The 23,302-nt window shown below is 36.1% G+C and overlaps 1 pseudogene; it reads right to left on the reverse strand.

The window, feature by feature from the left end:
* Positions 1 to 10,980: 10,980 nt before the first annotated feature.
* Positions 10,981 to 11,878, reverse strand: LOC126940265 (nucleophosmin-like; annotated as a pseudogene).
* Between the last annotated feature and the right edge of the window lie 11,424 nt (positions 11,879 to 23,302).

The following is a 23,302-nucleotide window of genomic DNA, read 5'->3' on the forward strand; positions in this document are numbered from 1 at the left end:
ACTCCAAAAGTAAGACCGCTGACTTTACATCCAACTTTTAGCCACCCACATGACATATTCTGGGTTGTAATTTAAGACTAAAAGCCATTTAAAAAAGAAGAAAGCACACAAAAATATATCCAGTGACGTTTTCCTTCTTACAGGTTTCAACTTCCTTCCAGTGTCTGCCTCCACTTGATTTCTGTCCAGTGCCCTTAGATAGCTGTTTGTTTGTCTGGAGTTTAGATGTTATTCACAGGATGATTGGTTTGAAAGAAGATTCTTGTTTAATACTAGGGGCAGAAACTTCTTTTTTTAACGTTTCCAGAAAAAAATATTATTTGAGCAAAAGAAAAAAAAAAGTCTCAGAGTTGCTCTTCTCAAGGAGTATCTTTGTGGCATTCTCTGTATTTCCTGAATTTGAATGTTGGCCTACCTTGCTAGATTGGGGAAGTTCTCTTGGATAATATCCTGCAGAGTGTTTTCCAACTTGGTTCCATTTTCCCCGTCACTTTCAGGTACACCAATCAGGCATAGATTTGGTCTTTTAACATAGTCCCATATTTCTTGGAGGCTTTGTTCATTTCTTTTTACTCTTTTTTTTTTCTCTAAACTTCTCTTCTTGCTTCATTTCATTCATTTGATATTCAATCAATGATACCCTTTCTTCCAGTTGATCGAATCAGCTACTGAAGCTTGTGCATTTGTCACATAGTTCTCGTGCCATGATTTTCAGCTACATCAGGTCATCTAAGGACTTCTCTACACTGGTTATTCTAGTGAGCCATTCGTTTAATCTTTTTTCAAGGTTTTTAACTTCTTTGCGATGGGTTCGAACTTCCTCCTTCAGCTCGGAGAAGTTTGATTCTCTGAAGACTTCTTCTCTCAACTCGTCAAAATCATTCTCCATCCAGCTTTGTTCTGTTGCTGGCAAGGAGCTGAGTTTCTTTGGAAGGGGAGTGGTGCTCGAATTTTTAGAATTTTCAGCTTTTCTGCTCTGTTTTTTCCCCATCTTTGTGGTTTTATCTGCCTTTCAAGAAGAGCAACTCCAAAACACATAATTGTCAGATTCACCAAAGTTGAAATGAAGAAGAAAATGTTAAGGGCAGCCAGAGAGAAAGGTCGGGTTACTCACAAAGGGAAGCCCACCAGACTAACAGTGGATCTCTCAGCAGAAACTCTTCAAGCCAGAAGAGAGTCAGGGCCAATATTCAACATTCTTAAAGAAAAGAATTTTCAACCAAGAATTTCATATCCAGCCAAACTAAGCTTCATAAGTGAAGGAGAAATAAAATCCTTTACAGACAAGCAAATGCTGAGAACTTTTGTCACTGCCAGGCCTGCCCTACAAGAGCTCCTGAAGGAAGCACTAAACATGGAAAGGAATAACCACTACCAGCCACTGCAAAAACAGGTCAAATTGTAAAGTCCATTGATGCTAGGAAGAAACTGCATCAACTAACAAGCAAAATAACTAGCTAACACCATAATGACAGGATTAAATTCACACATAACAATATTAACCTTAAATGTAAATGGGCTAAATACTCCAATTAAAAGACACCGACTGGCAAATTGGAAAAAGAGTCAAGACCCATCAGTGTGCTGTATTCAGGAGACCCATCTCACATACATAGACACAGATAGGTTCAAAATAAAGGGATAGAAGAAGATCTATGAAGCAAATAGAAAACAAAAAAGGCAGGGGTAGCAATCCTAGTCTCTGATAAAACAGACTTTAAACCAACAAAGATCAAAAGAGACAAAGAAAGCCATTACATAATGATAAAGGGATCAATTCAACAAGAAGAACTCACTATCCTAAATATATATGCACCCTATACAGGAGCACCCAGATTCATAAAGCAAGTCCTTAGAGACCTACAAAGAGACTTAAACTCCCATACAATAATAATGGGAGACACTAACATCCACTGTCAACATTAGACAGATCAACAAAACATAAAGTTAAAAAGGATATCCAAGAATTGAACTCAGCTCTGCACCAAGTGGACCTAATAGACATCTACAGAACTCTCCACCCCAAATCAACAGAATATACATTCTTCTCAGCATCACAGCACACTTATTCCAAAATTTATCACATAATTGAAAGTAAAGCACTCTCCAGCACATGTAAATGAACAAAAATCAACAAACTGTCTCTCAGACCACATATAAATCAAATTAGAACTGAGGATTAAGAAACTCACTCAAAATTGCACAACTACATGGAAACTGGACACTGAACAATGCCTCCTGAATGATTACTGGATACATAGTGCTCCTGAATGATTACTGGGTACATAATGAAATGAAGGCAGAAATAAAGATTTTCTTTGAAACCAATGAGAACAAAGACACAACATATCAGAATCTCTGGGACACATTTAAAACAGAGTGTAGAGGGAAATTTATAGCACTAAATGCCCACAAGAGAAAGCAGGAATGATCTAAAATTGACACCCTAATATCACAATTTAAAGAACTAGAGAAACAAGAGCAAACACATTCAAAAGCTAGCAGAAGGCAAGAAATAACTAAGATCAGAGCAGAACTGAAGGAGATAGAGACACAAAAACCCTTCAAAAAATCAATGAATCCTGGAGCTGGTTTTTTGAAAAGATCAACAAAATTGATAGACTGCTAGCAAAACTAATAAAGAAGAAAAGAGAGAAGAAACAAATAGACGCAATAAAAAATGACAAAGGGGATATCACCACCAATCCCACAGAAATACAAACTACCATCAGAGAATATGATAAACACTTCTTTGCAAATAAACTAGAAAATCTAGAAGAAATGGATACATTCCTGGAAACATACACCCTCCCAAGACTAAACCAGGAAGAAGTTGAATCCCTGAATAGACCAATAACAGGCTCTGAAATTGAGGCAATAATTAATAGCCTACCAACCAAAAAAAGTTCAGGACCAGATGGATTCACAGCCAGATTCTACCAGAGGTACAAGGAGGAGCTGGTACCATTCCTTCTGAAACTATTCCAATCAATAGAAAAAGAGGGAATCCTCCCTAACTCATTTTATGAGGCCAGTATCATCCTGATACCAAAGCCTGGCAGAGACACAACAAAAAAAGAGAATTTTAGACCAATATCCCTGGTGAACATCGATGCAAAAATCCTCAATAAAATACTGGCAAACCAAATCCAGCAGCACATCAAAAAGCTTATCCACCATGATCAAGTGGGCTTCATCCCTGGGATGCAAGGCTGGTTCAACATACACAAATCAATAAAAATAATCCATCATATAAACAGAACCAAAGACAAAAACCACATGATTATCTCAATAGATGCAGAAAAGGCCTTTGACAAAATTCAACAGCCTTCATATTAAAAACTCTCAATGAATTCAGTATTGATGGGACGTATCTCAAAATAATAAGAGCTATTTATGACAAATCCACAGCCAATATCATACTGAATAGGCAAAAACTGGAAGTATTCCCTTTGAAAACTGGCACAAGACAGGGATGCCCTCTCTCACCACTCCTATTCAACATAGTGTTGGAAGTTCTGGCCAGGGCAATCAGGCAGGATAAATAAATAAATGGTATTCAATTAGAAAAAGAGGAAGTAAAATTGTCCCTGTTTGCAGATGACATGATTGTATATTTAGAAAACCCCATCGTCTCAGCCCCAAATCTCCTTAAACTGATAAGCAACTTCAGCAAAGTCTCAGGATACAATATCAATGTGCAAAAATCAGAAGCATTCTTATACAACAATAACAGGCAAACAAAGAGCCAAATCATGAGTGAACGCACATTTACAATTGCTTCAAAGAGAATAAAATACCTAGGAATCCAACTACAAGGGATGGGAAAGACCTCTTTAAGGAGAACTACAAACCACTGCTCAGTGAAATAAAAGAAGACACAAACAAATGGAAGAACATTCCATGTTCATGGATAGGAAAAATCAATATCATGAAAATGGCCACACTGCCCAAGGTAATTTATAGATTCATTGCCATCCCCAGCAAGCTACAAATTACTTTCTTCACAGAATTGGAAAAAAAACTACTTTAAAGTTCATATGGAACCAAAAAAGAGCCCACATTACCAAGACAATCCTAAGCTAAAAGAACAAAGCTGGAGGCATCACACTACCTGACTTATATCTATACAAGGCTACAGTAACCAAAACAGCATGGTACTGGTACCAAAACAGAGATATAGACCAAATGAACAGAACAGAGCCCTCAGAAATAATACTACACATCTACAACACTCTGATCTTTGACAAACCTGACAAAAACAAGAAACGGGGAAAGGATTCCCTATTTAATAAATGCTGTCGGGAAAACAGGCTAGCCATAAGTAGAAAGCTGAAACTGGATCCCTTCCTTACATCTTAAACAAAAATTAATTCAAGATGGATTAAAGACTTAAATGTTAGACCTAAAGCCATAAAAATCCTAGAAGGAAACCTAGACAATACTATTCAGGACACAGGCATGGGCAAGGACTTCCTGTCTAAAACACCAAAAGCAACGGCAACAAAAGCCAAAATTGACACATGGGATCTAATTAAACTAAAGAGGTTCTGCACAGCAAAAGAAACTACCATCAGAGTGAACAGGCAGCCTACAGAATGGGAGAAAATTTTTGCAATCTACTCATCTGACAAACAGTTAATATCCAGAATCTACAAATAACTCAAATAAACTTATGAGAAAATAACAAACAACCCCATCAAAAAGTGGGCAAAGAATATGAACAGACACTTCTCAAAAGAAGACATTTATGCAACCAACATACACATGAAACAAATGCTCATCATCACTGGCCATCAGAGAAATGCAAATCAAAACCACAATGTGATACCATCTCACACCAGTTAGAATGGCAATCATTAAAAAGTCAGGAAACAACAGGTGCTGGAGAGAATGTGGAGAAATAGGAACACTTTTACACTGTTGGTGGGACTGTAAACTAGTTCAACCATTGTGGAAGACAGTGCAGCAATTCCTCGAGGATGTAGAACAAGAAATATCATTTGACTCAGCAATCCCATTATTGTGTATATACCCAAAGGATTATAAATCATGCTGCTATAAAGACACATGTAGTTGTATGTTTATCACAGCACTATTCACAATAGCAAAGACTTGGAACCAACCCAAATGTCCATCAATGATAGACTGGATTAAGAAAATGTGGCACATATACACCATGGAATACTATGCAGCCATAAAAAAGGATGAGTTCATGTCCTTTTTAGGGACACCAGATGAAGCTGCAAGCCATCATTCTGAGCAAACTGTCTCAAGGACAGGAAACCAAACACTGCATGTTCTCACTCACAGGTGGGAATTGAACAATGAGAACACTTGGACACAGGGTAGGGAGTATCACATACCGGGACCTGTCGTGGGGTGGGGGTAGCGGGGAGGGGTAGCATTAGGAGATATATCTAATGTAAATGATAAGTTAATGGGTGCAGCACACCAACATGGCACACGTATACATATGTAACAAACCTGCATGTTGTGCACATGTACCCTAGAACTTAAAGTATAATTAAAACAAAGAAAAAAAAGAATAATCTTAGCTATATGTTTTTGTAGGTGTTTTTCATTAATTTGGAAAAGTTCTCTGTAGTTCACTGAGTTTTGTCATGAATGGGTGTTGAATTATGGTTTTCTTTATCTTAGAATTTACTGATTTTCTCTTTATTCCTGAAAGATATTTTCACTGCATATAGGATCTGGGTTGACAGTTATTTCCTTTCATCATTTAAAGAGTGTCATGCCATTTCCTTCTAGCCTCCATGGTTTCTGATGAGAAATCCTCTGTAATTCAACTTATTTTTTTCCACTAAAGGTAAGCTGTCATTTTTCTCTTGCTGCTTTCAAAATTTTTTCTTTGTTTTTAGTTTTCAGAAGTTTGACTATTAAGTGCATTGGTGTGGATTCCTTTAGGTTTATTCTGTTTGGGTTTTGTTCTGGTTTTTGAAACTGTAGGTTTATGTCTCTTTCAAATGTGTGAAATTTTCAGCTGCGATTTCTTCCTATGCCTTATTGTCCCTGATCTTTTTCTCCTCTCCTTTAAGAACTTGGGTAACACAAAAGTTAGCTTTTTTTTTTGTTTTTTTTTTTTTTTTTTTTTTTGGTTGTAGTCCCAAAGGTCCGAGTCTCACTGTTAATTTTGTTGTTGTTGCTGTTGGCGGCAGGGCCGGGGGTAGGGGAAGTGAAAGGTGGTACTATATTATGAGACTCCGGATCTTATGTAAAATTTTAATTTTAGCTGCCTTCTTTTGATAGCACATTGGTAGCAGGTAGAGAGTTCTGCTTTGTTAATGCTGAGGGCAGGTGGAATTCCTGGTTCCCTACTCAGCTTCCGTTGACATTATAAGTGATGGGCTCATCAGTATTTCTGGCACAGTGTGAGTACTGCTCTCCATGAAGACTTCACTGATACCTCCCTGACTGGAAGATACCTTGTTACTATTTCCCACATGGTCTCCACTGACTCCACAGTGAGGGGCTTCGTTACACATTTGGATGACAGTCCTGACTCCCTAGTTGATTTTCTCAGATAACGCCTTTGTTTGGGAGGTAGTGTGAGGAGTGGTTGAGTGTCTCTTTGAAATGTGGCGTGGTTGGAAATCTAGGCTCAACACTTGACATTTTATGGTGAAATTGGGTGTAGGACCAATGTCAGTTCTGTGGGCTTTGGCTGCTAGAAAGCAATTATGGTCTAAAGTTATGTATCTTGTTAGATCACCTGTTTTCTGTTCTTTTGGCTGGAAAGAGTAGACTTATGTTTAGCTAGCTGTGTGTGTGTGTGTGTGTGTGTAGCTATTATTGTTCCAGGTTACTAGCTTCTCCAGCATTTATTCTATGATATAGCAGTAAAAAGAAAACTCACAGGCTTCTCTGCTATGCCCATCTTCAGATTTTAAAGCTCCTAGCTAGTCTTATTTTCTTTACCTTTCAAAACACTACTACATCTCCCTAGCAACAGAGTTAGGCACTGGGATATTTTGAGAGTGAAAAAACGCACTGCCACTGTAAAATTAGCCTAGCATGTAGGCACTGTGATATTTTGAGAGTAAAAAAACGCAACTGCCACTGTAAGATTAGCCTGGCATGTACACACAAATACATACAGCCACTCTAATAATGTGGAATAATAGAAAATAGTGTCAATGCTAATCAATACAGGAATGTATGTTTCTAAAAGTATGACACACTTCACAAAAGGCAACCACAGGGAGATAATGGACCCCTTAAAACCATGACTAAAAGGTTTTAGAATTGACTTGAAAGGATTCCAAAGGTGTTACTAAGAGAGAAAAAGTGGGATTCAGAATAGTGTGCATACTTCTCATTTTTTAAAAACCATGACATAAAATGAACCTTGTATATGTAGATGAGCATCCATCTTTGTATGTTTATGTGTGTATATACATATTTATGTTTTGAAGTGTTAAGATGGGTTAAGGAACAGGTGTAGGGAAAGTGATGACTTGCTTGAGAGGACAGTGACAGAAATGGGAGAGATGAATAAAAATATAAAGATAAAACTACAATTAAAAGAAATTCATTTTATATATGATCATATTTTTGTATTTTTACAAAATTGAAGGGGTGCATAAACCTGCAACCATGAAGGCTGAAAGATAATGATATCATCATTCTCTGCCTGAGGAACTATTTCTTAATACTATCATTTAAAAGAAATGAATATTAGTTATTTTTTCTCTCCTATTAATTCCTTAACTTTTTTCTCAGTCCAATTAGTGACAAGACAAATACAGTCATTTGTCACTTAATGATGGGGATACATTCTGAGGAATGCATCCTTAGGTGATTTTGTCATTGTGCATACATCATAGAGTGTACTTAGACAAACCTAGATGATATAGTCTGTCACACATCTAGGCTATCTTGTACAATCCATTGCTCTTAGTCTACAAACCTGTTCCACATGTACTGCATGGAATATTGAAGCAATTATAATAAAATTTGTGTTTGTGTATCTAAATATGTATAAACATAGAAAAGATACAATGAAAATACAATACAAAAGATGAAAAAAGGTACTACTTTATAGAACACCTACCATGAATGGAGCTTGCAGGACTAGAAGCTGCTCAAGGTGGGTCAGTGAGTGAGTGGGGAGTGAATGTGAAGGCCTAGCACATTGCTATACACTACTTCATTTTGCTTACACTAAATTTATTTTTTAAAAATTGCTTCTCCAATAGTAAATTAACCTTAGCTTACTTTAATTTTTTTTCTTTATAAACTTGTTTTCTTTAACTTTTTTCTTTTCTCTTTTTATTTTATTTTATTTTTTTTTGAGACAGTCTCACCCTGTTGTCGAGGCTGGGATGAAGTGGCATGATCACGGCTCACTGCAACCTCCACCTCCTGGTTTCAAGCGATACTCCTATCTCAGGCTGGGATCACAGGCACGCAACACCATGCCTGGCTAATTTTTGTGTTTTTTATTTTTATTTATTTATTTATTTACTTATTTTTATTTTTTATTTTTGAGATGGAGTCTTGTTCTGTCAAGAGTCTCACTCTGTTGCCCAGGCTGGAGTACAGTGGCATGATCTCAGCTCACTGCAACCTCCACCTCACAAGTTCAAGCGATTCTCCTGTCTCAGTCTCCCCAGTAGCTGGGATTACAGGCACGTGTCACCATGCCTGGCTAATTTTTCTATGCTTAGTGGAGATGCGGTTTCACCATGTTGACCAGGCTGGTCTCAAACTCCTGACCACAAACGGTCTGCCAGCCTCAGCCTCCCAAAGTGCTGGGATTACAGGCATGAACTACCAGGTCTGGCCTTTTTGTGTTCTTTAGTAGAGACAGGGTTGAGCCATGTTGCCCAGGCCAGTCTTGAATTCCTGAGCTCAAGTCATCTACTCACCTCAGCATCCCAAAGTGCTGGGATTATAGGCATGAGTGAGTCACCGTGCCTGGCCTTTTTTTTTTTTTTTTTTTTTTGCTCTACTTTTTTGGCTCTGTTATAATAATACTTCACTTAAAACACAAATACATTGTACAGCTGTACTAAAATACTTCATTTCTTTATATTCTTATTTTATAAGCTTTTGTCTATTTCTAAATTTTTATTTCTTTTTAATTTTAAACTTTGTTGTTAAAAACTAAGACTCAAACACATCTTAGTCCAGGACTACACAGTATCAAGATAATCAATATCGCTGTCTTCTAATTCCACTTCTTGTCACACTGGAAAGTCTTCAGGGCCAATAATATGCATGAAGCTATCATGTCCTATGATAACGATGCCTTCTTCTAGAATACCTCCCAAAGGACCTGCCTGAGGCTGTTTTAAGTTAACTTAAAAAAAAATAAGTACAAGGAATACCCTCTAAAATAAAAGTATAAATTATGGCAAATATATAAACCAACAACATAGTTTCATTATCATTGTCAAGCACTATAAATTGTACATAATTGTATGTGCTATATATTTTATAGGACTGGTATGAAAGGAGGTTTGTTTACAACAGCACGATCACAAATAGGAGTGATGCATTGTGTTAAGACATTATGGCTGTTACAGTATCACTAGGTGATAGGAATTTTCCAGCTCCATTATAATTTTAGTGACCACCACAGTACATACAATCTGTTGTTGACCGAAAAATCATTGTGCGGTGCATTCCTGTATAAAGAAATATCTCTATGGACTCCCTCTGGGCATGAATGTATATATTTTTCTCTAAGTCACCCTCTAAAACTAAAATTCAGGCTTTGTTCATTTTTCATTTGCATAGTTATATGTTAAGAACTTTTGTGTCAATTCTGTGACACACAAGGTCACAAAGGTGACCTAGAGAAAAAAAAATATATACTCTTGACCTCTACCACAATCTCTATACTCTAAAACCTCTTAAATATCTCATGAAATACATGGAAAAAATCCAATCACTTGCCATGAAATAGGAGACCTTTCATGGTGTTATTCTTGTTTATTTAAGTCCTAAATTTATCATAGATTTAAATAAACACTACATACACTTGTTGGATAAAACTTACCACACTTAAATATAGTTTTAAACAAATATTCAGATTTGTGCATTAGGCCCAAAGAATGATGGGTCCCAGTGGCTGGAAAGGAGTGTGGAGAGCAGGGAAAAAAGAGAGGACGGTTAATGGGTACCAGGATTTAGTCAGATAGAATGAATACCTAGTGTTTGGTAGCACAATAGACTATGGTTAACGATCATTCATTGTATATTTTTAAATAACTAATAGAGTGGAATTACAATGTTCCTAACACAAAGAAATGATAATACTTGAGGTGACGGATACTCCAATTATCCTGATTTGGTTGTTACACATTTTTTTCTTGTATCAAAATTTCACAAATACCCCATAACTACATAAAACTATTACACATCCATAATAATTACAAATAAATATACATAATTGATAATACAAAACATATCTTTCTCATTTTGCATCTCTTTTGACTCTGACAATAACTTTTTAGCAAGTTAAAACCAATAACTAGTTGAAAGAAATAATTCTACCATCACACTTTCTTTCCTTCATTGCTTACTGCCAATTTACTTGTGGCTTCATTTCTCATCTGTGACAAAATTTTCATTTTCAAATAATTTATTTTGTTTCTTTGAATTGTTTGACATGGTGATTAAATTTTAAAGTTAATACATTGAGTTTGCCTTTTTAATACTGAGTTTTATTTCACATGTATATTTTTGTTTCCCCACCATTTCCATGTCTGACTACCACTATTGTTATGTCCTATCATAACACTCCACATATACTTAAAACCAAGCAAAGGGTGGAGTTCCATCTTTAAAAACTAAACAGGCATTTTGGACAACACATTCTTGTCAGTGGAATCTGGACATTTATCAAACATGGTAGGGAAAGTTCTCACTCTGCATTATAAATAGGACAGCCAGATATCAACTGTTAACAGAAATAAAATAGGAGAGAAAATTTTTGACAAACTGTTTGAATTATTTTCTTAAAAGAGACTTCCTCCACTGCCAACGATCTTGAATAGACTCCTGGTCAGTCATCTGGAAGCAGTTCTTCACATAATTGATGAACTTGGCTTCCACTTTGGGAAGGAAACCACCTTTTTCTATACTTGCTTGCATTTTTGCTTTAATGTCTTCTACAGAACTAGGTTATTTTGGCGTTTCAGGAGTTTTTTCCTGTTTTTTTTTTGTAGGATTTTTGTCCTTTTGATTTTGGTGTTGATGATGGTTTTTGAGTCTTTTCCATTCTGATTTGAATTTTGTGCATTTTTGGCTGGAGTATCTCATATAGATTTTTTCACTGGTGCTTTTTCTTCTGTTTCCTCCTCATCAAAATCATCATCATCTTCTTCGTCATCATCAGCTTCATGATCATCTTCATCAGTAGCAAGTTTTATTTTTTTCTGTGGAAACTTGCTACCACCTCCAGGGGCAGAAAGCTTTCCAGATGTACTTAAGAGTTTCACATCCTCCTCCTCATCATCTTCTGACTCTGCATTTTCCTTCCCAGCTACTAGGCGATGTCCACTAATATGCACTGGCCCTGAACCACACTTCAACCGTAAGAGCACTAGTGGTGTTATTTCAAAGCCCCCAAGGGAAACCATTGGCTGTACGGACATTGTCAAAGTTGCCAGCGGTACTTTAATTGGACTGCCTCCGTAATTCATTGCCTCTGCTTCAACAATGTACAATTCATCCTTTGCACCAGACCCTAAACTCACCGTTCTTAAAGATAACTGGTGCTCATTTTCATCATTATCCACCTTAAAGTGATAATCTTTGTCGGACTTTAATTCACTACTGAAAAGATAATTCTGGGGCCTCGGGGGGACATGTCCATGTCCCTCGAATCTTCATCGGGTGGCGGCATGCACTTAGGTGGGGGAGAAGGCGGGTGGAGATAAACGACCACTGCTCAAGAGAACAGCCACTCAGGACAGAATCACGTCAGGGACATTGAGTTTTTAATATCGCATATTTCAATCTTATATGAGCTTATAAAAATTTATTTTTTAAATTGTTTTCTTCCAAGGGTCTGAATTAGTTCTAAGAAATGTGTGAACAATGTTGTCCTTTTACATCTAAGCAGAAGAATTTCAATTGTTTAAATACGTGCTTTCAGCTCTAATTACTCATTAGAGAAAATAAGTTAAAAATGTGTGGTTTTAATATTTATGTTAAAGAACAAAATCAAAACTTTCCCTAATATATGGATTAACCGATTGGTATAATTAACTAGTAATGAATGTAAAATTACTCTGTGGCATATCTCATTACGGTGTTACTCTAAATTTAAATTTATAATTTAAATTTATAATTATATATATGCATATATAAAATGAAAGAATTGCATGTAAATCACTTACAAAAAAAGAAGACTTTATGAAATGAGGTTAAAAAAAATCCAAAGATAAATCAAGCTACTCCCTTTGGAAAGCTTACACCTTTCATATGATTTTATTAAATTTTGACCCATTTAAGTCATACAAAATAGTGGACTCATATTAAATGAAGCACAAATAAAGAAATATACAAACAACAGTTTTATCTAAGGGCTATGTCAAATTACCTAGAAATTATACTACCCTTTTGCAAGCACTATCCTAAATAATTTGAGACAGAGATGACATTTAAAAGTAAAGAAGAAAATGAGAAGAGAAGGTTGTAGGAGGAAAGATGTATTTCCTTTGCTGATATTTAACACTATCATTTTTCTGAATTATTCTTGATATTTCACACATTTTACTCATGATTCCCTGAGCTCCTCTAGAGCACAGGTTTTTTTAAATGTAGGGCTACTTACTTTTGAGGACAAATTGTACCTTGCTGTTCTTTAATAAAGTCAACCTTTTATTCTTGATCCTATCCCTCATATATAAGCAGATAGCACCACCTGTCTTATAAGCAGGTGCCTTTATAGCTTGGATTTCTGTAAATATGCTGCTAAAAGTAGAATTAATTTCTTAGATTAAATGAAGCAGGAAAGAATTTGAATATCTAGCATTTAGAAAAAGTAAACTATTGAGAATTAAAATTACATACTCTTTAGATATTTACATTATATATTTTGAATTTTTAAAGAACATCAAAAGCTATGCAAACTCTTAACATTGAGAGTATAAATATCTTTCATATCTTGAACCTACAAATTCAAGAGTCTAGCTATATTCTGTTATTCTTTAAGCAAAATAGTCACGTTTATTACTTTGCTTCTTTTAGGGTTTTTCCTTTAGCCACATATATCCATATCAATTATTTAAAGCATGTGTATTACTTTAAAATTTGTTGTGATTCCTTAGATTTCATGTTTGCCTATATAACATGCAAAATCATACACTGACATTGTATTGTAAGCGAGAGCTTTACCTTATTCTCTTTTATATAATTTGTATTTCAAGAAGTATAGATATTTTAATTAAAATTAGTCTACTTTAATATCCATAATCTTATCTGTATTGTATGAAATTTACTGAAGAAAAGCTAAAACCAAGTAATTGGCCATTTTTACCTATTTGAGATTTCAGAAAATCATGCTTTCTAAAACTTAGTAGGATTTTGGTAAAACAAACCAAAACTATAGATTGAGACTTTGTCTAGCTGAACTGGATTAAAGAAAAATACAACTATTTGTATTGGTACATCTTCAGTATTCACAAGGAGAGAAAGCATAATAGAAAGTAAAAAGAAAAATTAAAATAAACTAATGTTATCACCTATTTAATGTTACATAGTAATACTGTTGATGAATAAATATTTCTATAAAGTATTAGAAATTAAGATTCCAGCATATAGCTAGAATAATCACTTTGAGAAATACATATCTATGTGTATATCAGGCACAATTTTTTTAAAAAAATCTAAAGATATTAAAAATAAAGTGTCCCTTAATTTATACTCAAATATTTTTGGGAAAAAATGGAAAAGTCTTCTTTTCTCTTAAATGATTGCTTGTCTTTAAACTTTTTATTTTATAAGTTAATTTCCTAGGCATACTAAAACTTTTTAGTAGCATACATTGCATTAAGTCTTACAAGTGTGTGCAACAAAACTAGTGGATTTCAAGATTCCATTTTCAAGACTTGAATGCTATGCTTAGTAGTGTAATGACACTCTAGACATCTGGTGTTGTTTTCTCTAAAGCATAGGGACAATGGGCAAAACAAAACTAACAATTTTGTGAGAATGTAATTGTATTACCATTATTTTACATAAAGGTATATTTTAAACTGTAATATACCACAAGAAAGGTTTTAAACTTCTATCCACTATTTTGATTGTGAATTTCATTGAAATTTGTAACATTTGCAAAACTTATCAATTTGAAAATATGTTCATGTACTTACAATTGCATTAAATTATAAATTAAGTAATACTTCAACATTTGAGTTATAGTATCATTCAAATGAAAATTGTGAAGAAAGCAAAGCCACCTGAATTACCGTGTATATTAAAATGTGAATAAAAACACATAAGCACAAATACTCAAAAAGAATAACATACTAAAATAATTTCATACAATACTGCAGTTTTAAGTTGTATGTTTGCTGATTCATTGATGGAACTTTTTTTTTTTTTTTTGAGGCGGAGTCTCGCTCTGTAGCCCGGGCTGGAGTGCAGTGGCCGGATCTCAGCTCACTGCAAGCTCCGCCTCCCGGGTTTAGGCCATTCTCCTGCCTCAGCCTCCCGAGTAGCTGGGACTACAGGCGCCTGCCACCTCGCCCGGCTAGTTTTTTTGTATTTTTTTTTTTTTTTAGTAGAGACGGGGTTTCACCGTGTTCGCCAGGATGGTCTCGATCTCCTGACCTCGTGATCCGCCCGTCTCGGCCTCCCAAAGTGCTGGGATTACAGGCTTGAGCCACTACCAACAACAGTCAAGCTGCAAATCAAATCAGGAATGCAATCCCATTCATAGTAGCCACAAAAAGAATAAAATACCTAAGAATACAGCTAGCTAGGAAGGTAAAAGTTTTCTACAATGAGAATTACAAAACACTGTCCAAAGAAATCAGAGATGGAGCAAACAAATGGAGAAACATTCCATGCTCACAGATATGAATAATCAATATAAATAAAATGGCTCTACTGCCCAAAGCATATTACAGATTCAATGCTATTCCTATCAAATTACCAATAACATTCTTCACAAAACTAAACAGAAAAAAACTATTTTAAAATTCATATGGAACCAGAAAAAGAGCCCAAATAGGCAAGGCAATCCTAAGCAAAAAGGATAAAGCTGAAAGCATTATGTTACCCAACTTCAAACTATACTGCAGGGCTACAGTAACCAAAACAGCATTGTACTGGTACAAAAACAGACACATAGACCAATACAACCAAATAAGAGCCCAGAAATAATTCTGCACACCTACAGTCATCAGATCTTTGACAAAGCTAACAAAAACAATAGGCCAGTTATCCCAGCACCATTAAAAAAATGTGATGTGATTAGTGCTCAACATCACTAATCATCAGAGAAATGCAAATAAAAACCAAATTGAGATATTGCCCCACAGCTGTTAGAATAGCTATTATCAAAAAGAGAAAAAGTCTTGGAGAAGATTGGAGAAAAAGGAACCCTTGTCACTGTAGATGAGAATGCACAATCATTATGGCAAACTGTATTAAAGTTCTTTAAAAATTAAGAATAGAAGTACCTTGTGATCTAGCAATTCCACTTCTGGGTATATATCCAAAAAGGGAAAAAAAATCACATTCTTGAAGAGTTATTTGCACTCTCCTGTTCATTGCAACATTATTCACAATAGCTAAAATAGAGAAACAAGCTATGTGTCATACAACAAATGAATGGATAAAGAACACCATGCATTATTATTTGGCCTTAAAAAAGGAAATACTGCCATTTGCCAACAACATGGAGAAACCCATAGAACATTACATTAGGTGAAATAAGCTAGACATAGAAAGAGAGAGATAGCATGATCTCATTTGCATGTAAAATCTAAAAAAGTGTTAAATGCGTAAGTAATAGAGAGTAATTTGGGTTGTTAGGGCCTGGGATGTGGCAGAAAACAGAAGATACTGGTCAAAGGGTCAAAGAAACTTTCAATTATAAAATGAATGAGTTCTGGAGGCCTAACCTACAGTGTAATAACTATAGTTAATACTGTATTCTATACTTAAAATATGCTAAGAGAGTATATCTCAAGTGTTTTTACCCCCCAATGCCCAAACATATGCTAAGAGAGTATATCTCAAGTGTTCTTACCCCCCAATGCCCAAACATACACATACATAAAAAATAGTAATTATTTAATTCATGGATATGTTAAATAACTTTATTATGTTAATCATTTTGCAATGTATATGTATACGAAAACATTATGTTATACATCATAAATATATTCAATTTTTATTTTTCAATCATACCTCAGTAATACTGGGAAAAAAGCACTCCAGAAGAAAACAATGAGGGAAAAAAAAGAAATTGCTGATATGTTTTTCCATTTAAAAAAATCCAACAATGAATAAATTTGCTAAGCAAAAAATAAAATATTCATTCTGTGGCATACCTGTTGGCTTTTTGTTGGCCTTTGGAGAAATGTCTATTCAGGTCCTTTGCTATTTTTAAATCAGTTTTTTTTTTCTTTTTTTTTTATGTTTTACTTTTTTTTTTGGCTTTTCAGTTTTTGAGTACCTTGTATATTTTTTATATTAACTCTTATCAGATATATAGTTTACAAATAGCTTCTTCCCATTCTGAAGGTTGCCTTTTCATTTTATTAACTGTTTTCTGTGCAATAGTTTTTGAGTTTGATGTAAGCCCATTGACTAATTTTGCTTTTGTTCCTTGCGCTACTGGTGTCATACAAAAAATCAGTATCAAGATCAGTATCAGGGAGCCTTTTCCATATGTCTTCCAGGGCTATTATGATTTCAAGTCTTTAATTCATTTTTAGTTGATTTTTGGGTGTGGTGTAAAATAAGGTTCCAGTTTTATTCTTTTGCATGTGGACATCCAGTTGTCCAAACGCTATTTCTTGAAGTGACAGGATAGTCAGCCTTTTCAGCACCTTTGTAAATAATTAGTTGACCATATGCGTGAGTTTATTTCTAAATGCTCTATTTTGTTTCATTCATCTATGTGCCTGTTTTTATGCCAGTAATACATTGTTTTGATTACCATAGCTTTAAAGTAGAGTTTCAAATCAAGAAATGTGATGCCCCCAGCTTTATTCTATTTGCCTAAAGATTGATTTTCCTATTTGGATTTTTTTTGTGGTTCCAAATTAATTTTAGGATTATTTTATTTTGTTTTGTGAAAAAATGCCATGGGAATTCTGAAAGGGATTGCATTTAATCTGTAGATTTCTTTGGGTAGTATGTCTATAGATTTTAGTGTACAGATCTTTTATTTCCTTGGTTAAATATATTTCTAAATATTGTGTTGCGTTTTATGCTGTTTGCAATGGGATTGTTTTCCTTATCCCTCAGAGAAGTCACTAGTAGTGTATAGAAAGACAACTGATTTTTGCACACTGATTTCGTATTCTGCAACTTTATTGAATTATTTTATTAGTTCAAACAGATTTTATTATGGAGTCTTTAGAGGAGTCTATACATAAGATCAGGTCATCTGCAAATGGATATAACTTTACCTTTGCCTTGCTCTTTTTGATGTCTGTTACTTCTTTTTCTCACCTAATTTCTTTGGCTAGATTGTCTTGTTGAATAAAAATGGTTACAGTGGGCATCCTTGTCTTGTTTGGGATCTTAGAGGAAAACTTTTCAGAGAAGTTTTCACTGTTAAGTATGATGTCAGCTGTGTGCTTGTCATATATGGCCTTTACTGTGTTGAGGTACATTTACATTCCTTCTGTAGCTAATTTGTTGATAACTTTTATTATGAAAGGATGTTAAATTTGCACATTGAGATGATCATAGAATGTTTATTCTTCAACATTTTAATGTAGTCTACCACATTTACTGATTTGCATATGTTAAACCATGTTTGCATCCTGGGGATAAATCCCACCTGATCTTTGTGGATGATCCTGTTAACGTGCTACTGAATTCACTTTATAGTATTTGTTGAGAATTTTTGCATCCATGTTCATCAATGATATACATCCGTAATTTTCTTTTCTTGTAGTTTCCTTGTCTGGCTTTATTATCAGGTTAATGCTAGCCTTGAAAAGTAAGTTTGAAGGTATTCCCTCCTTTTCAATTGTTTGAGAATTAATATCTATTTATTTAAATAGTTGGTAGACTTCATCAGTGAAGCCATCTGGTCCTGGGCTCTACTTTGTTGAGAGATTTTTTTCATTACTGATTCTATCTCCTCAGTTACTATTGGTCTATTCAGATTTTCTACTTCATTATGATTTGATTTAGTCTGGCTAGGTTAAATGGGTCTAGGAATTCATTCATTTCTACTAGGCTATCCAATTTTATGTGTATTGTTCACAGCAGTTGCCTATGATTCCTTGTATTTCTGTGGTATCAGTCATGATGTCTCCTCTTTCACTTCTGATTTTATTTGAGATTTTTCAATTTTTTTCTTAGGTGAGCTAAAAGTTTGCCATTTTTGTTTATATTTTTAAACACCAATTTGTTGTTTCACTGACAGTTTATATTGTCTTTTTAGTCTCCATTTATTTCTGTTCTTATATTGATCATTTTCTTCCTTCTGCTAACTTTGAGCTTAGTTTTGTTCTCCTTTTTTTTGTTTCTTGCTATGTAAATCTAGGTTTTTCATTTTTTTGAGTTCTTTCTTTTTTCTTCATTTAGGTGTTTTTCACCATGAACCTCGCTTTTATTAATATAACTGCTTTTCCTGCACCCCATAAGTTGTGGTATGTTGTGTTTCCATTTTCATTTGTCTCAAGACTTCTGTTTATTTCCATTTTGATTTCTTCTTTGACACATTAGTCTTTTGAAGCATGTGGTTTAATTTCCACGTATTTGCTTATTTTTCAATTTTCTCTCTGTTACTGATTTCCAGTTTCATACCATTGTATTCAGAAAGATGTTTGATATGATTTCAATATTCTCAGATTTCATAAGACTTGTTTTGTGGCCTAACATACAATCTATCTGGGAAAATATTGTTTTGCTTTTGGATAGAATATTCTATATGTGCCCGTTAGGTTTATTTGGTCTGTGGTGTAGGGTAAGTCAAATGTTTTCTATTGATTTTCTGTCTGGATGATCTATCTATTGTTGAAAGTAGGGTATTGAAATTTTCTATTATTTATTGCATTGCTTTGAGTCTGCTATTGATGCTCCCATTTTCTATCTCACTTGTATTCTGCAGCTCAGAAATTTGTTTGCTTCTTCTTTATGTTTTCTTTTTTCTGTTGAACTTCTCATTTTGTTCCTTTGTTGTGTTCCAGGTTTTGTTAAATTGTTCATCTGTGTTCCCTTGTAGCTCACTGAACTTCTTTAGACCTATTATTTTAAATTATTTGTGATGCAATTTGTGAATCTTCATTTTTTTTTTTTTTTTTTTTTTTTTCTTGTTTTCTTGTTCTTTTTTTTTTTTTGAGATGGAGTCTTGCTCTGTTGCCCAGGCTAGAGTACAATGGCATGATTTTGGCTCACTGCAAACTCTGCCTCCCATATTCAAATGATTCTTCTGCCTCAGCCTCCTGGGTAGCTGGTATTATAGGCATCTGCCACCAGGCCCGGCTAATTTTTGCATTTTTAGTAGAGAGGGGATTTCACCATGTTGGCCAGGCTGGTCTTGAACTCCTGACCCCATGATCTAAGAACACCCACCTTAGCCTCCCAAAGTGCTGGGATTACAGGCGTGAGCCACTGTTCCTGGCCGAATCTTCATTTCTCTGGTGTCAGTTACTAGAAGTTTACTGTGTTCTTTTGCTGGTGTCATGTTTTCCTGATTCTTCCTCATCATCGCCTTGCATAGGTATCTGCTCATTGGAAGAAGCAGTCACCTCTTCCTGACTTACAGACTGGGGTTGATAAAGAAAGACCTCCAACTGCAGAAGTTGAGAGGCATGCTAGAAAGTGCTATGGCACCTCACACCATGTGTGGAGGGATGTGGTTGCTTCCAGGTCTGGAGGAACATGATTCCTTTGTCAGTTCAAGCAACTGATGTTTATGATGTTGGCAACTGTGAGGTCCTTGTTGGTGAGAGCTATGGAGGGTCTGTAGGGAATGTGAGGGCTACTGGAGTCAGCGGGAGTCAAACCTTGGACAAGACTTCACTTGTTACATGTATTCCAAATTCCCCTGATCTAATAAGAGTGCCATTATGATTCTCCATATCCTTCATTATTAATGGCCCGCATCCAAGAGACCTCCAAATATTTGAAGATTTCTCTTCCCTCAGTACATATTTATCTCAGTTGTTCACTTGCATTGGTGCTGCAGGACTTTTCCACTTGGGATTCCAGCACTTGAAGAGTCTGGGTCAAAATACATTCTCAGTACTAAAAACTAGGAAAGAAGTGCTGACTTTTTTAACAGTGATATCCCTCAGCCTCCTGGTCATCCATTTTTGTTTTCATTAAATGATTAAAAATGAGTAAGTCCCTTTTGCTTAATGCTCAATCATTTTTTCCCTGAGGTGCCAATTTCTATAATTAGGGATACCATTTCTTTAATTTGCTATGGGTGAGGCTCCCCATGTGCCCTTTTGACCTTGCCACACATCACTAACTGCATCCAGTTGACTGTCAATACTCAAGTACCATTGTTTCAGAGTCCTACCATCCTGCTGGATGTCAACAAGCCTAGTTCCCTAATGGCCTCTCATACTGTCAAACATGGCTTAAACATTTCCTGATGCCCCCTCACTAACATATTCTTAGTACATTTGGTAAATGGTGTATCATCTGATATTCCCTTGTAACATAATTTGACACATTTAAAGCCCTTATACAAAATTGCCATTCCAGTAAGCCTAATTTCTGAGTATTTTAACCCATTGCTTCACAGTGTGCAATGGTAATTCTGACATTTCAGTGTCACTTAGAGTAGGCTATTGATTTGTCCCTGTTTCTACAAGTCATCCTAGTAGCAAGTTTACCTCGTGTCCTGGAGTCTTTTTCAAGTATTTCAGGTCAATGCTCCAAAATCAATAAATTCTCTAATCACCAAAGGACTTCAAAATTCAGTCCCTCACACTCTTGTTTTCTGGTGGTACATGCTAGTTAGGTCTTTCAGATCCTTTGATTTTTTTAATTTTTTAAAGTCTCTTTTCTCTCTCTCTGTCTCTCTGTCTCTCTCTGTCTCTCTCTGTCTCTCTCTCTCTTTTTCATATCTTCAGCAGATGTAACTTAATTCTATAGTAGTAGTGGGAAGTGGGAGCAGATCCTGATTGGAGAAGGAGTGTTACAGTCCTGAAACAGAGGCAACTTTGCAACATCTCAAACAAGAAATGTGTGCCAATGCAAAATGTGGATGAGTGGGACATTTCTGCAGGACCAGTAAGTTCAGAGGAATCTGAATATACAAAATTTCCAAAAAAAAACCAAAAAAACAAAACAAAATCAAAGCAGATATTCCTATCACATGGGTTAAGGTCACATTATTTCCCATTCAAAAACCAGACTTTTCTTTTTTTTTTTTTTTTTTTTTTTTTTTGAGACAGAGTCTTGCTCTGTCGCCCAGGCTGGAGTGCAGTGGCGCAATCTCCGCTCACTGCAAGCTCCGCCTCCCGGGTTCACGCCATTCTCCGGCCTCAGCCTCCCGAGTAGCTGGGACTACAGGCGCCCGCCACTGCGCCCGGCTAATTTTTTCTATTTTTAGTAGAGACGGGGTTTCACCATGGTCTCCATCTCCTGACCTTGTGATCCGCCCGCCTCAGCCTTCCAAAGTGACGGGATTACAGGCGTGAGCCACCGCGCCCGGCCAAAAAACCAGACTTTTCTATAGCATGCCCGGCTTCTCTGGGGCTCAACTATTCTGACAATGAAATCCTCTGCTTGGTCCTCAGCTTTGTTTGCATTCCCACTGCTGCACATGGGAGCCTCGTTGCAAACTGTCTATAAGATTGGCCTTTAAGGATCGGTGCAATGGCTCATGCCTGTAATCTCAGCACTTTTGAAGGCCCAGGTGGGAGAATCACTTGAGCCCAGGAATTAGAAACCAGCCTGGGTAACATAGTGAGACCCTGTCTCTACAAAATGTTAAAAAATAGCCAGGCGTGGTGGTGCATGTCTCTAGTTCCAGTTACTTGGGGTTGGGGGACTGAGGTGGGAGGATCAATTGAGCCCAAGAGGTCAAGGCTGCAGTGAGCCATGATCCTGCCACTGCACTCTAGCATGGGGGACAAAGTGAGACACTGCCTCAAAATAAGAAAAAAAAAGACTGGCTTTTGTAATTTAAAAACAAGATTTTAACTCTCCCATTCTCTAAATCTACAAATAAAAATAATAAATTAACAATAACTGGCACTTTTTACGAACTTACTCTATGCTAAGCATTTCTCTAAGCACTTTTTTTTTTTTTTTTTTTTTTTTTTTTTTGAGATGGAGTCTTGCTCTGTCGCTCATGGTGGAGTGCAGTGGCGCGATCTCGGCTCATTGCAACCTCTGCCTCCTGGGTTCAAGCGATTCTCCTGCTTCAGCCTCCCGACTAGCTGAGTCTACAAGCATGCGCCACCATACCCAGCTAATTTTTGTATTCTTGCTAGAGACATGATTTCGCTTTGTTGGCGAGGCTGGTCTCCAACTCCCGAGCTCAAGTGATCTGCCCACTTCTGCCTCCCAAAGTGCTGGGAGTACAGGCATGAGCCACCATGACCTGCCTCTAAGTACTTTTAACGTAGAAAAAGTTATTCTGACAAAAAAGAGATTACTTTATTGTGTACATCCTGGTCATGTTCCAGAGAATAACTCTGATTGATCAGCTGATGTTATGCCCAGACCGTTTGTTCCCCAAAGAAGACCACCAGAGTCCATAGTCAAAGCCAAGCGGCAAGGATCTTTACTAGTTGGAACTTGGTCCCTCCATTCCACAGCATACAGGAGGGCCTCGAACAATGCGAGTGCTTGCTTTTTATAGCCCGATGTAAACAGGATATGTAAAGTTACAGGGAACAAGGTAATTCTCTCGGTTACAGCATTACAATTGGTTAACATTATACATTTAGCATTCCTTATCGGAGATCTCTCAGGTGATGTTTTTCTGAAGTTTGAAAGAAATATGGAGGAATGTGTTTGTGCTGGACTCAGGAAGTTGGGAGATATATGGGGGATGTGCCTCATTCCTTTCACTTACACCTACTGTTCATCTCTGGACTAAGCAACTATGTCCAGAGTTTCCTCAGGATATAACTGCTCCTTGTTGCTGCCACATGATTGG

The sequence above is a fragment of the Macaca thibetana genome, chromosome 17, assembly GCF_024542745.1.
Source record: "Macaca thibetana thibetana isolate TM-01 chromosome 17, ASM2454274v1, whole genome shotgun sequence".
Taxonomy (NCBI): domain Eukaryota; kingdom Metazoa; phylum Chordata; class Mammalia; order Primates; family Cercopithecidae; genus Macaca; species Macaca thibetana.